Source organism: Manis javanica, chromosome 4 (genome assembly GCF_040802235.1).
Source record: "Manis javanica isolate MJ-LG chromosome 4, MJ_LKY, whole genome shotgun sequence".
In the NCBI taxonomy this organism is placed as follows: domain Eukaryota; kingdom Metazoa; phylum Chordata; class Mammalia; order Pholidota; family Manidae; genus Manis; species Manis javanica.
This window is the reverse complement of record NC_133159.1, coordinates 167,953,634-167,966,733: the sequence shown is the minus strand read 5'-3', so window position 1 is coordinate 167,966,733 and position 13,100 is coordinate 167,953,634. Positions and strand designations below refer to the sequence as shown.

At 42.2% G+C, this 13,100-nt stretch overlaps 1 protein-coding gene across 2 annotated transcripts in view; it reads right to left on the bottom strand.

Annotated features, from left to right (window-relative positions):
- The window catches only part of LYZL6 (lysozyme like 6), a 31,456-nt gene that overhangs the window by 12,967 nt on the left and 5,389 nt on the right, over positions 1-13,100 (bottom strand). Inside the window, exon 2 of one of the 2 annotated variants that reach the window (XM_073235730.1) lies at positions 4,292-4,459. The exons of the other annotated variant lie outside the window; for it this stretch is intronic. The gene's annotated coding sequence lies outside the window, so the exon portion shown is untranslated. The remainder of the gene's footprint in view (positions 1-4,291; positions 4,460-13,100) is intronic. 2 annotated transcript variants of the gene reach the window in all.

Here is a 13,100-nt window from a genome sequence, read left to right as displayed (position 1 = left end):
AATGGTAACACCGGAAGGACCCTCTGCCCCCATGGGAAACTGTGACAGACAGGAACTGTGATGGATTCTACCAAAGGAACTGGAAAATCCAACCTGGGGCCCAGGAATAAATTCTGGATGTCACAGCCTGGGGAGAAGGAGGCCATAGATCATCTGTCTAAATATTTACAAGTTATCAAACTAATGTTAAATAAAATATGTTCTGTCCTCATACTCTGACAGATATTCTTTTAAAAGGATAACATTTTTAATTGTGTATGAAACGGTGGTTTGTATATGACTAAAAGTCAACAAAATACCAAAGATGATTGAATTTAATGCCCCAGGACATGCTGGGTCCTCTGCTAATGAGCTGACAATGTTAAGATGAGTAATGAACATATATATAGTTCATAAACGATTATAAATATTCCATGGAATTCATTTTTCTTATTTCCTTCCAGCAAAATTATTAATTACATATTATTATCAAGATTTTAAAATATATTTAAGGGTTAAAAACATTCAAAGCATAAATCTTTAAATATATTTTCTTCAAAAATATACATTTATATATAGATTACTTATTAATTTTTTTAATTAGCATTTTTTGGGAAAAATACCTAATACTTCAAAAGGCAAAGTACAAATTAAAATTAATGAATATGAATTTTTCTACCAAAATTATTCACATAAATCAAACATGTTATTTTACTCTTTGAAAGCTTAAACTTCAATAAATAACTTTTAACTTTAAAATTTAACTTAAATTTTACTTAGCTTATAAATTTTATTTAAAATTTTAAGTTTTAATAAGTTACCTAATATAGTTATTTTTGAAGTTATAAACCTAAATAACTTCTTTAAAAATTTTTTAAATTTGTAATTCTATCATTCAGTGTCCATCTCCTTGCCAATGTAAAGAACCAGTGTCATGTTATGTCTAAAGTCTAGACATATGCACAAATTTAAGAGTGGTATGTAATGTGATTTATGTAATATTGCAAAAATGTCCTCAGCTTCCATTTACAACTGAGGCGAATACTGTACTAATTCATGTTTACCTCCAGAACCATGAATAGGAACACAAAAACAAGAAGAAATTATACACTCAGCACTGCTGGAAAATGATATTTCATTGGCCTCAAATTTATTGCATCCAGGCTATCTGAGAGGAAAGCTCTAACAGGTTAATTAGTCTTTTCTCTTATGTAAGTACTTCTCAAAGCCTCTCTGTGCTCTGGAACAGTATCTAGCAGGGGCCCCATTAAGCCTTCATGAAGCCTTTTTTTTCCCCATGGGCATAGGATAAGAGGTGAAGAAGCATGTCTCAGGGGCCTGGTCATTGTTAGTCAGTAGACTGCAGGTTCGGTGGTGCTGTGCCGGTGAGGAGTGCCAGATTCTGAGTAAGGGAGGCATCCTGTGGTCCTTAATAAACTTAATTATTTTATATTTGGGGCTCCCTAAAGCATAAGACCAATTGGGGGCTTCTCTTATCAGTTCTAAGGGCAAAACAGCAAAAGCATGCTTCCAGAGATAAATTACTATCAAAAACAGGAAAATTTAAGAATGTCTGCTTTGAGTTGGTAATAACGTATGAGGAAACCCCAAAAAGATACAGCCTGCTGAAATGTAGAAGATAAGCAATAAAATCTAGCGACAAAAATGAAATCTGCATTGAAGGCAGAAAGCAGAATCCATGCTGCAGAAAAGTCACTCAAGGCTGGAGTCGTACATTTGAGAAGTTTTCCGAATACAGACAGAAAGCCATGTGGAAAGCCATGAGACCAAAAAAAGGATGGATATGGATGACAGGGACTAGAAACTTAAATGGGGACAAAGACACCAGAGCTGAAAAAGGAGAGCTTGCAGATCTGACAGGCATTCTATGTTCCAGAAAAAATACACGAGAAGACAGTCACCACTGAGATATATTTAAACCATATATTAACAAGACCAAAATTTTTGGCTTTATTATCAGGCTTGTACTTTACTGCCACAGAATCTATACACTCTCAAATACTTCAGGAATAGTGTCACAAATTAATTATAACCTAGGTTACAAAGAACTGATTATAAATCAGGCTACAAATAATACCTCCAGTTTCTCAAAAAGGGGGAATTATATAGGCCCTATAGTCTGGCTACAATTAAAACCCCCAATTTCTTGTAGCTTTAAAAGAATAACACACACACAGTTTTTATCCCCTGAATAATTACTGGGCCAAAGACACATTAAGATCTGGAATGAAGGCTTCTCAAACAATGGAAATTACACTAACGTATCAAGTTTCTGAAATATAACCAAACTGTATTTAGAAGTAAATTCATAGTCTTCATTCCAAGCTGAGCATTCAACTCAAGAAACCAGAACAAGTAAAAGGAACCCAAGGAACACAGGAAAAAGCGAAGCATACAAATGAATGCATAACATATTTAATTGGATTCAGGGGGAAATGCGGGGGGGGGGGTATGTTAAAAACGCAGTTAAGAAACAAAAACTAGAGAACCTGCCTATTACCTGTCCCACCACACTTGCGATGGACTTTGATCCTTCTCTGTAGTATCATGTTGGGTCAACTGAATTCTTCAAAGTTTCTGGAATGAATTCCTCGCAAGGACAAGCCACCCTGAAGACAAAGGTTACCGCTAACAGACTCCTTTAATAATGATGAGGTGGGTAGGTTATGCAAGAAGGTGAATATAACTGCAAGTTACATTTGCAGTAGAGGGTTGTTTCTAAAGCCTTGCTGCCTCAAAAGCATTACTAAACACTTTCTACCATAACATTATATTCTGCCCTGAGAGAGGCCCCCAGCAGGTTGAGAAGCACCAATCCCTGCTGCTGGTCTGCGAGCACTGGGCAAGAAGGAAGTCTTATTTCTGTTCAGGGAAGTGCCAATGAAAAGCCCTTGGATTGTGTTGTGAAATATAAGATAAGTGAAAACAAGCAAGCCTTTGGAAAAGCAAACATGGACCTTAGTGAATGAGGCTGGGTAATTGATAGACTGGAAAAATCCCAACACGGTCCGGTCCAAACATAACATACCATTCACACATCTTAAAAAGAAATATACCCCCTGGTGGTCAGCCCACTGAGAATTATTAAATCTTTCCACTGAGCTAAAAATCTGCCTGCATCCTTCTCTGCTTAATCTTAGTCCCTATGCTTCGGGCCACATGGCATTGTACCTTTCTGCGTGGAGTGGCCAGCTGCTGGGCTTTGGAACCAAACCATGGTTTCTGGCAAAGAACTGGGTTCATGATTCTAAAGATGCCTCTGTAAGAACCCCAGGCTGAGCGTACCCTCTGCACTGACCTTGCCTGTAACCCCACCATTATAAAACAAGGCAAGTTTCTGTTACTTGACATTGCAACATCAGAGGCTTAGTCAACCAGGCTAAAGAGTGAAGCACTGGAAAGATCACTCTTAAAAGGGAGAGGGAAAGTGGGGGAGGTTTAGTTAGGGGTAGGGAGGTGCTGGTGGGGCACCCATGGGATACTCCAGTGGAGGCCTCCCAATAAAAACCCTTGCTAACACAGATTGAACCCTCCCAGTGTGTGAGGCACGATGCTAAACACTGCATGCCGTGAAACTGTTCATCTTCACAGTACTGTTGTGAAATTAGCTACAGAGAGGTTAAGAGACTATCTTAAACCACAGATCTAGTAGAAGGCAGAGCAAGGATTCAAATCCAGGTTTGACACCAACATGGTAGTCTTAGCTGATATTCTATACTGCTTTAAGGAAATGATCTATTCCACTTTAATAGAATTATCTTTCTTGCTCTTTGGGGTTAGAATATTATTTAGTTTGTGTATTGAACTGGTTGATATAGGTAGCAGGTGGGGTGTTTTAGCTTAAGCTTCTGGAGATAAAGTTTCTGATATTTCAAGAGAATTTGAAGCACCTCTGATGGGCCAGGAGGGAAGTCCTCCCCATTTATTTGCTGCACATTTACAGTATGTGAGGTTCTGTGCTTAGACTGATAACTTTCATAATGATAGTATTTGAAGGGCAGGTGGGCAGAAGCCAGCAACAAGGAATTGAGGGCCAGATGATATTAGCCATCCAGTGACATGGTTCATTTATGCCCACAGGAGTATGTCAAAGGCAGCAGTAACCCATCTCAACTAGAGACCAGAGCAGGGGACCAGACCAGCTGCAGGCCCAGGGAACTCTCCAGAAGGCCCTGGTCATCAGAACAAGGCCAAAGCATCTCAGTGAACAGATACCCCTGCCTATGGTTCATGTGAAGTCCTCCAACGGTGTCTCTACAGGACACCCTCCCTTGGCTGTGAACCAGCCCACCTGGGATGATGCAGCTTGATCCTCTGGGCGTGGTGCCTCAGGGAGGTGGCCTCTTCTGTTCCAGGTTCTGCAGGGGCCAACTGCTCTGGGCTTCTGCCCATCCTGCTGCTTTTCTGCTCTCGTGGACACATGGAGGGGTTGATACAGGCACCAAGTAAAGACTCCAGCCTGAACATGTGAGGAGAAAGCAAAAGGCCAGAGTTAAACAGGCCCACACAGACCCATTGGGTCCACTGGCCTCATTTCACAGATGGGAAAACTGAGGCCTGGAGAGGGGAAGGGACGACCAAGGCCACACACTGAGCTAATGGCCAAGCTGGGCATAAGACCCCTAGCGTCTCTCCTCCCATGCTCCTCTGCCTTATTTCATTATAGGTCCTTGCTGCTGGCACTTCTTGGTACTTTATCGATTGTTATTCACACATCATCTCACTTTGTCGATTATTATTTACACATGACATGTCTTTCTTAAAGCAATAATTCTTTAATATCATTACATATTCAGTCAGTATTCAAATTTCCAATCATTTCATGGCAAAAATCGTTTTAAGCAGTTTGACTAAATCAAGATCCAAATAAGATGCACTCAGCTGTGATTGATTGATGTCTCTTAAGTCTCTGAACCTATAGGTTCCTCTTTCATCTTTCGTTTTCTTTGCAATTTATTGTTGAAGAAAGCATGCCATGTACCCTACAGACTGTTCACAGTCTGGTTTTTGATGATTGCAAACCCATGATGTAGTCGACCACGTTGGTCTGTCTTCTATAGGTCCCATAAATTGAGAGTTGAGTCTAGAGATTTGATCAAAGTAAGATTTGAATTTTTTGGCAAGACTACTTCATAGTAGGTGCTATGTTCCTCCATAGAAGAGACTTAATATCTAGTTGGATTCCTCTTTATTAGCAGCTGTTGATGCTCAATGCCTCAACCCATTAATCCCTTGGAAGTGAAAAACGGTGGTATTCTAATTCTGCCATTTCTTCCACATTTATGAGCTAAACTAGTTCTATAAAGAGAAACTTCCTCTCATCTACTATCAGTCACCCAAGGTATCATCTCATGAGTTCTGTGAAGATACTGGGTACATGTGATTATCCCCACTTTCCAGTGAGGACACTGAGCTCACAGGGCTTAAGGGAGCTGTCCCTGGAAGAACTGAGCCCTATTCAATCCATGGAAGCAGAATAAATAATTAATGGGAATGTTTTAAGACCCTAAATCAGGCAGCAGACCACGGGTCTGGCAGGGTGGCAAAGCCGGGCCTAAGGGCTCCTGGGCCCCTTTCTCCCTTCACGGGAGGACAGACCTGTACAGAATCTTAAACATCATCCAGTTCAGCCCAGTCATGTTCAGACGGGGAAGCTGACTGGGGAGGTGTAGTGATTCACGTGGGCTTTCACATGTAACCAAGGTCAAGGGCATATCCTTAAAGGAAACCCCTGAAAATTTCTGTGATCACCGTATCCAGTGGTCTCCCTGCACAGCCTGTGTGTGTACCCCCTGCACTAGTCCTGCCACCAGATCTCATCTTAGTTGTGTTCCCAGTGTCCATGACTGACACTTGATGAATATCAGTTGAGTAAATGAATGAAGGTGCCATTGTTTTTGTATCTCAGGACCTGGCTGCTCCTGGACCTGTCCACTGGGGGAGGTGCTGTCGGCATTGGCCCTGTGGCCAGCCTGTGGACAGGAGCCAAGTGTAAAGGGTTGAGAGGGAAGCAGGGCTCACTCCAGGAAAGCAACCAGAGGAGTGGGCTGGACTCCCTCCTGGCCAGAGGCAAACCCAGCAGCACAAAATCCTAGAGACGGCGTGGACGGGGCACACCAGCAAGTGGCAGGGTCTAGCCATGGAGATGGGGCTGAAACAGTGTATCAGTTAAAGGAGGAGCAAGCCAGAACCCGTGTAGTCACAGTAGGCGGGTGACTAACCCAGAACGCAGGCCAAGACTCAAGTTAGAAGCCCTAAGTGTTAGTTAGGATTAAGTTGGGTTGACAGGAATGGAAAACCCAACATATCACTGGCTAGAACCAGGTAGATGATTCCTTTCTCGTGTGAAGACAACCTGAGTCAGTCCACAGCCAACAGGGTGCTTCATGGTGCAAAGTAGGGACACAGAGAGAGGATCCAGGCTCGCCATTCTTGTTTCCTTTCCTCAAACGTGGCTTCACCCTATGGTACAACAGGGCTGCTGGAACTCAGCCTTTCCATGCCATATTCCAGATACCAGGGAAGAGTAGAAGTAGAAGAGCACTCTCTTTTTAAGGCAACTCCCAGAATTGTGCAGACTACTTCACTTACATTCTATTGGCCAGAACTGAGTCACCTGACTGCACATAGCAGCAAATGACAAAGGGAAATACAGTCTTCATTTCACACATCCGTGAACCCAGCTAAACATCAGAGTCTGTAAGTGAAGACCAGGAAACATGTCCAAGACTCGAATTATGACACAATGCAAGAGACTCATAGTTTAGCCCAGGTGCTGGGCTGTTGCTGTTGACATCCCTGCTGCCCTAGGTCCCAGGCCTTGGGCAGGAGGGGGTCATGTGAGTCCAGCTGCCGGGAGGGAGGAGCTGCGGAGCCCAGCCACAGGGCCTGACTGCTGTACTTGCTACTGCAGCGGCAGTGAGCATTTTGTAGCTGAGCACGGCATCAGCCCAAGGAAGAGCGTCGGCGGCAAGAAAGTGTGCTCATTGTCAAGGACAGGCAGGGACACAGAGGCCAACAACTGCATGATGCTGTGAAAAGCACCCTCAAGATGACAGATCCAGGGCCACAGATGGCCTTTTTCCAGGAGGCAGTCAAGTGCCTGATGATGACTGCTTTTTAAAATTTCCTTAAAAAATTTTTACTACAGAGTGACAGGTACATAGAAAAGTACACAGATCATAAATGTGCAGCTCAATAATTTTCACAAAAATGAATGCAGCCAGCACCCAGATCAAGAAGCGCATTCCTGCGACCCAGGAGGCCCCAAGTGTCCTCTTCCAGTTGCTGCCCACTTCCCTTCCTCCCAACTCCACCTTTCCCACCACCCTCTATGTCCTCCAAGTCCCACCCCCAGCCCCAGCATTTGAAACAGTTTTCCAGGCGATTCCATAGTCAACGTTGAGAATCACTGCTTTCATAACCATGGTTATTAAACTCGGCTGCACATTAGAATCAGCTGGGGAGTGTCTGCCTTTTGAGGTAGAAGTTAGGCCAGAGACAGCTGAGAGGCATTGTGGTACACTAAAGAAACTTGAGAGCCACACAGGCCTGCCACTAACCAGTTGTGTGACCTTGAATGAGTTCCTTCACCTCTCTGAGCCTCACCTGTGAAATGGGCATACTATCACATACCCTGTAGTGTTGAGGTGGAGAGACAGAGGATGCAAAGGATGCAAGCCCAGGGTGTACAGGGTCGATACAGGCCAGCTACTATTGTCATTTTCATTAAAAGTGAGTCTTCTGATGGATGGAAGCCCAATGAGTTTGAAAGTTTCAAGGGACTGAATTGTGCCACCAACCTGGGTGAGACTGAGCCCAGCAGTGCTGACATGGCTCATCCGTTAACGGCAACCTTGGCTGCGCTGAGCAGTGGGCCCGACTCACCCATGCTCAGACTCCTGACCTATGGAAACTGACATAATAACTAGACGATGTTTAAGCCACTAAGCTTGTGGTGACTTGTTTCTCAGCACCCAAAAACTTATATAGATACCATTCATAATAGCATCAACAAATATGAAATAATTGAAGCTAAATCTCAAAAGATGAGAAAGGCCTGTACAGTGAGAGCTTCAAAACATTGCTGACGAAAACAGGACCCAAAGAAATAGAGATACATATCATCTTCTTGGGGAGATGGAAAATTTAATGTTGATAAGATACCAATTTTCCAAAATGATCTAGTTCAAATAAATCCCAATCAATATTGCAGTAGATTTGTTTGTAGAAATTGATAAAATGATTCTAAAATTGATACAGACATGCAAATGGCCTAAAATAACCAAAAATTTTTGGAAAAAGAAGAATAAATCTGAAGACCACACATCAAGGATCCAAGACCTACTATTCAGCTACCACAATCAAGATCATGTGGAATTGACATAAAGGTTGTCAAACAGAACAGTGAAACAAAATGGAGAGTCCAGAAACAGATGCCCACATTTGTGAATAACTAATTTCAAAAAGGGTGAAAAGGCAAGTAAGTGGAGAAAGGAGAGGTACTGTTTTTATCGAATGGCACTGGAACAACTGGATAGCCACACGCCAAAAGAAAAAAAAAAAAGGAACTTTGACCGACAGTTCATACCATATTAAAACATAATGTAAAATGACTTGCCATAAATGTAAAACCTAAAACTATAAAGCCAGAAGGAAAAAACAGAAGTAATAAACTTTTGTGACCTTGGGTTTGGCAAAGATTTTGAATTATGACACTGAAAGAAAAATTCACTGAAGTGTAAACTGTTAAATCACGTTATCAATATTAAAAACATCTGCTCTCAAGAACACCGTTAAGAAAACTTAAAGATCAGGCACAGACTAGGAAAAAATATTTTCAAATTACATATGTGACAATGGACTTGCATCAGAATTCATAGAGAACTCGCAAAATTCAATAAGGAAATAGTTTTTTAAAAGCAAGCAAAATATTTGAACAGGCAACACCAAAGAAATGCAGATGGAAAACAAATACATGAAAACATGACCAACATCCTTAGTCACAACAGCAATGCAACTAAAACTACAATGACACCACTACGTCTGGAACTGCTGGGATTAACATACTGACCATATCAACTGTTGTTCAGGATACAGAAGAATTAGAACTGTAATATACTGCTTGTGGGAATGTAAAATGATACAACCACTTTGGAAAACTTTTTGGTAGTTAAATGTACACTTACTAATTCTTCCAGCCATTTCATTTCTAGGCATTTACCCAGAAGAAAGTAAAAGATATGATCACGCAAAGACTTGTACATACCTTTTCATAGTGGCTTTATTTGTAATATTGAAAAACTGGAAACAATCCAAATGTTTAATGGGTGAATAAACTATTGTGTAGCCATACAGTGGATTATTACCCAGAAATAAAAGTAATGAACTAATTATATGTACTACAATATAGAAGAATCCTTGAAACAATTATTCTGAGTGAAAGAAGCTAAATGAAAAAAGGCATATGCTGTATTATACGAACTTCTAAGAAATATAAATGAGTGCAAAACAAAACACAAAAAAAGTGAGTCTTCCCAAGTAGTGACTCTATGGCATCTTACTACACTGACGGACAGTGGCTGCAATGGGGCATCGGGGGGGGCTTAACACGGGTGAATGTAGTAACCACAATGTTGCTCATGTGAAACCTTCATGAGATTGTGTATCAATGATACCTTAATAAAAATAAACAAATAAACAAACAAACTTTGAACTTTACATGGCAAAAAAAGGAGGGGGGAATCTTCCTCAGGAAGACTGAAAACCCTTCTTATGTAGATGAGACCCAGTCTGGGGATGGGTGCTGTTGTAGAACACACAGGTTATGTTGATAGGAGGGTCAACAGGTTGTGTTGATGAGAAGCCAGAGTCTTTCTAGGTAGCGTGCAGAAGTTCCAGGGACAGCAGAGATTCCAAGCCAAAGCCGAGGAGTGGTGGCTGCTGGCTTATCCCACCAGCAATAGCAGCAGAGCCAGCTGCGTGTGAACTGGGGCAGATCCAGTTCCGGCAATGCTAATACTCCTTCAGCAAGAACAACAAGAAGCTGACTGGCTGCAGGCTATGACTCTGTGAGCTGCTTATGGAAAAAGCAGCAAACTTGGCTGAGCATCTACTTTGTGCCAGGTATTTGCACATTCATGCCGTTCATCCTGCGAGGTGGTCACGCTCACCCCATTTAACGCCTGAGAAGCCTGAGGCTTAACTCTGGCTGCCTAACTCACAGAGCCCTGGTGTCTCCTTGAGGCTGGGACCTGCCTCTGTGTTGGGCTGCAGGGCCAGCACCCCTAAGGGTGTGCTGTGTACACAAATGACCCCGGGACCCCTTGTTTGATTAGATGCTCATTTCTGCATTTTTTTCCCAAAATGAAAAGTAGGATGACTACTTTATCTTTTTCGTACTTTTTACAAGATAACAATGTTCACTGTAGAACATACAGAAAATACAGATAAGCAAAAAGATAAAAAATCAAAATCTCTCATAGCCCTACCCTACAGAGCTCTGTGAGCACTGTCAATGTTATAGTGTCTGTTGTTCATATACGCGAGTCTGCATGCATGTGTGTGCATATACAGAGAAATTTACCAAAAAGGAGTCATATAGTACACTCTATTAGATAAATCTGCTTTTCTTCACTTAGCAATACACAGTGGCCATATTTCTATACCACTGAATATTCTTCTACTACAGTGACTCTGCATTAGAAACCTCTGGGAAAGCTTAACAAATATTGATTTGGGGTCCCACCCTAACTCAGATTTAATGGGTCTGGAATGGGGTTGGGTAATGGGATTTTTTAGAGTCCCTAGGTGGTTCCAGTGTGTAGCCAAGTTTCAGAGCCACTGTGCTACAGAATCATTTTTCAATAGTGGACTTATGCTCTATTTAGAAGGGATGCACCATAACTGGATCAATATGCTTTTCATGAACATTTAGGTTGGTTCAAATTTTTCATCATTAAAAGCCAGGAGTCAGCAAACTTTTCTGTAAAAAGCCAGATAATGCATGTTTTCGCCTGCGCAGGGCACAAGGTCTCTGTCGCAACTATTTAACTGTGTCATTGCAGTGCAAAAGCAGCCACAGTACATCAGTGGTTGCATTCCAATACAATTTAATTAACGAAAACAGGTGGTGGCCAAATTTAGCCTGCAGGCCATGGATTGCAGACCCCTGTCATCAAGGGTGCTGCAGTGAGTCTCCTTAAAGCTTAACCTTCTACTATGAAATGATCACTTTCACAGGACGGTGATGTTATACTGCTTATCTTTAGAAGGAGCATCTTTTTTTACATGAAAATTTGTAACTAGAACTCATATAAACAACAGGTAAGAGCGGTACTTTGTCTATCTAAGTATATTTTACAAATGCAAATACACATCTCAATTTTAGGAAGTCAGGAGTCGGTCAGTGGGTGATGGTCGCAGGGTTGGTTTGTTTGTCAGCCTCAGCACATTCAAATCCAAGTTGAATGCTTCAGGCATTCAAATCCAAGTCTGCAGAACCAACAAAACACCTGTATGGCACCCCAGTGTTCCACAAGGGCCACAATTTGAAAACCACTGCAATAAGATAGATTCCTGGAAATGTAACTGTTGGAGCAAAGGGCCTGGACCTGTTCAAAGCAGCTTATGCATGCTGTCAAATGGCCCTGCAGAAAAGGAGAGAGAAAAGTGACATTTTCTAACATTCAGATGAATACAGACACTTTCCTGTCAGTAAGTTGGCCTTCACTGGTGAATGTTTTGAACACTGGTTCCAGGTGCGATGTGACCACTTCCTTCCCTTATCTTGGCCCTCATGACTGGTGGCCAGTTCTTTAAGATTCTCACATTGCACATGTTCAACACGGCTCTCAGCAACATGAATGATATGATCATTTTATTCTTGATCCAAGAACTTTGACAGAGAGGCTTATGGAATGGTAGCAGGTGAATTAGATAGGGCTCTTTTTTTTGTCTAAGTGAAAAAAAACTCAGCTCAAGGTAGCTTAAGCCATACAGAGGTATTTAATGGTTTATGTTACCAAACTATGAGAGTTTCGGGATCTAACTGCTGGGACTTCCTCTCATATCTGATAAGCAGTTGCTCCCTGTTCCCTTCCTCCCAGCCCCTGGCAACCATCAGTCTGCATTCCGTCTCTATGGATTTACCTATTCTGGACATTTCAGGTAAACTGAATCATACAACATATGACCTTTTGAGACTGACTTCTTGCACTTAGCATGATGTTTTCAGGTTCATCTCTGCTGCAGCCTGTGTCAGTATTTGATTCCTTTTTATGAGTAGTATCTCGCTGTATATGTAGACGGTATTTTACTTGCCCGTTCATCTGTTGATGGACATTGGGCTGTTTCCACCTTTTGGCTAGTGTGAACAGTGCTTGTAGGAACATGTGTGTGCATGGATCTCTGTCAGTTTTCAATTCTTTGGGCCGTATACTTGTGAATGGAATCGCTCATCAGTACCTTTGGCCTGGTCCATTGCATCAGCCTCCAGCCTGGCCACTGACTGTATGGTTCCAAGGGTGATCATTTTCCTTTCTTTTTCAAAACTATCAATTTTCTTCTTATAAAAGCTATACATGCTCATTGTCAAATTTTTAAATAATACAGAAAAGAGATTTTTTTTTTTAATCCAGGGAACTGTGAATGCTTCCCCACTGACTTGGGTAAAGTTCCTGGTGTCCCCTGGGTCCCTGTGACTACAACCGTATGGTCCTCGAGGTTTATGAGCCATGCAGATTCTGTTTCCTCTGTGGATTGCCCATCCTGCCCTTCTCGCCCGAATCCTCTTACTTGCCGTTTCTGACACAGCTCTCCCTGTCACCATTCCCTAGCACGTCCCATACCTGAAAGTGGCGGGAAGCACTGTGCCCAGAGTGTGGGAAAAGGAAGCTGGCTGATCCATGCAGACTGCTCTCAGGTTCTATGGCCTTAAAGCAGCCCCGATCTCCCTCCTACCTCTCCACCTCTCAAATATACCCCACAGCGTCTGAGCTAAACCGGGGACCGCCAACAACCCTGCGCCTTGTCATTAGGGGTTGGCATCTTGCTACATTACATTCCCCTGTTGTGATGACTGGCAGTGAGGCTGGTGTACA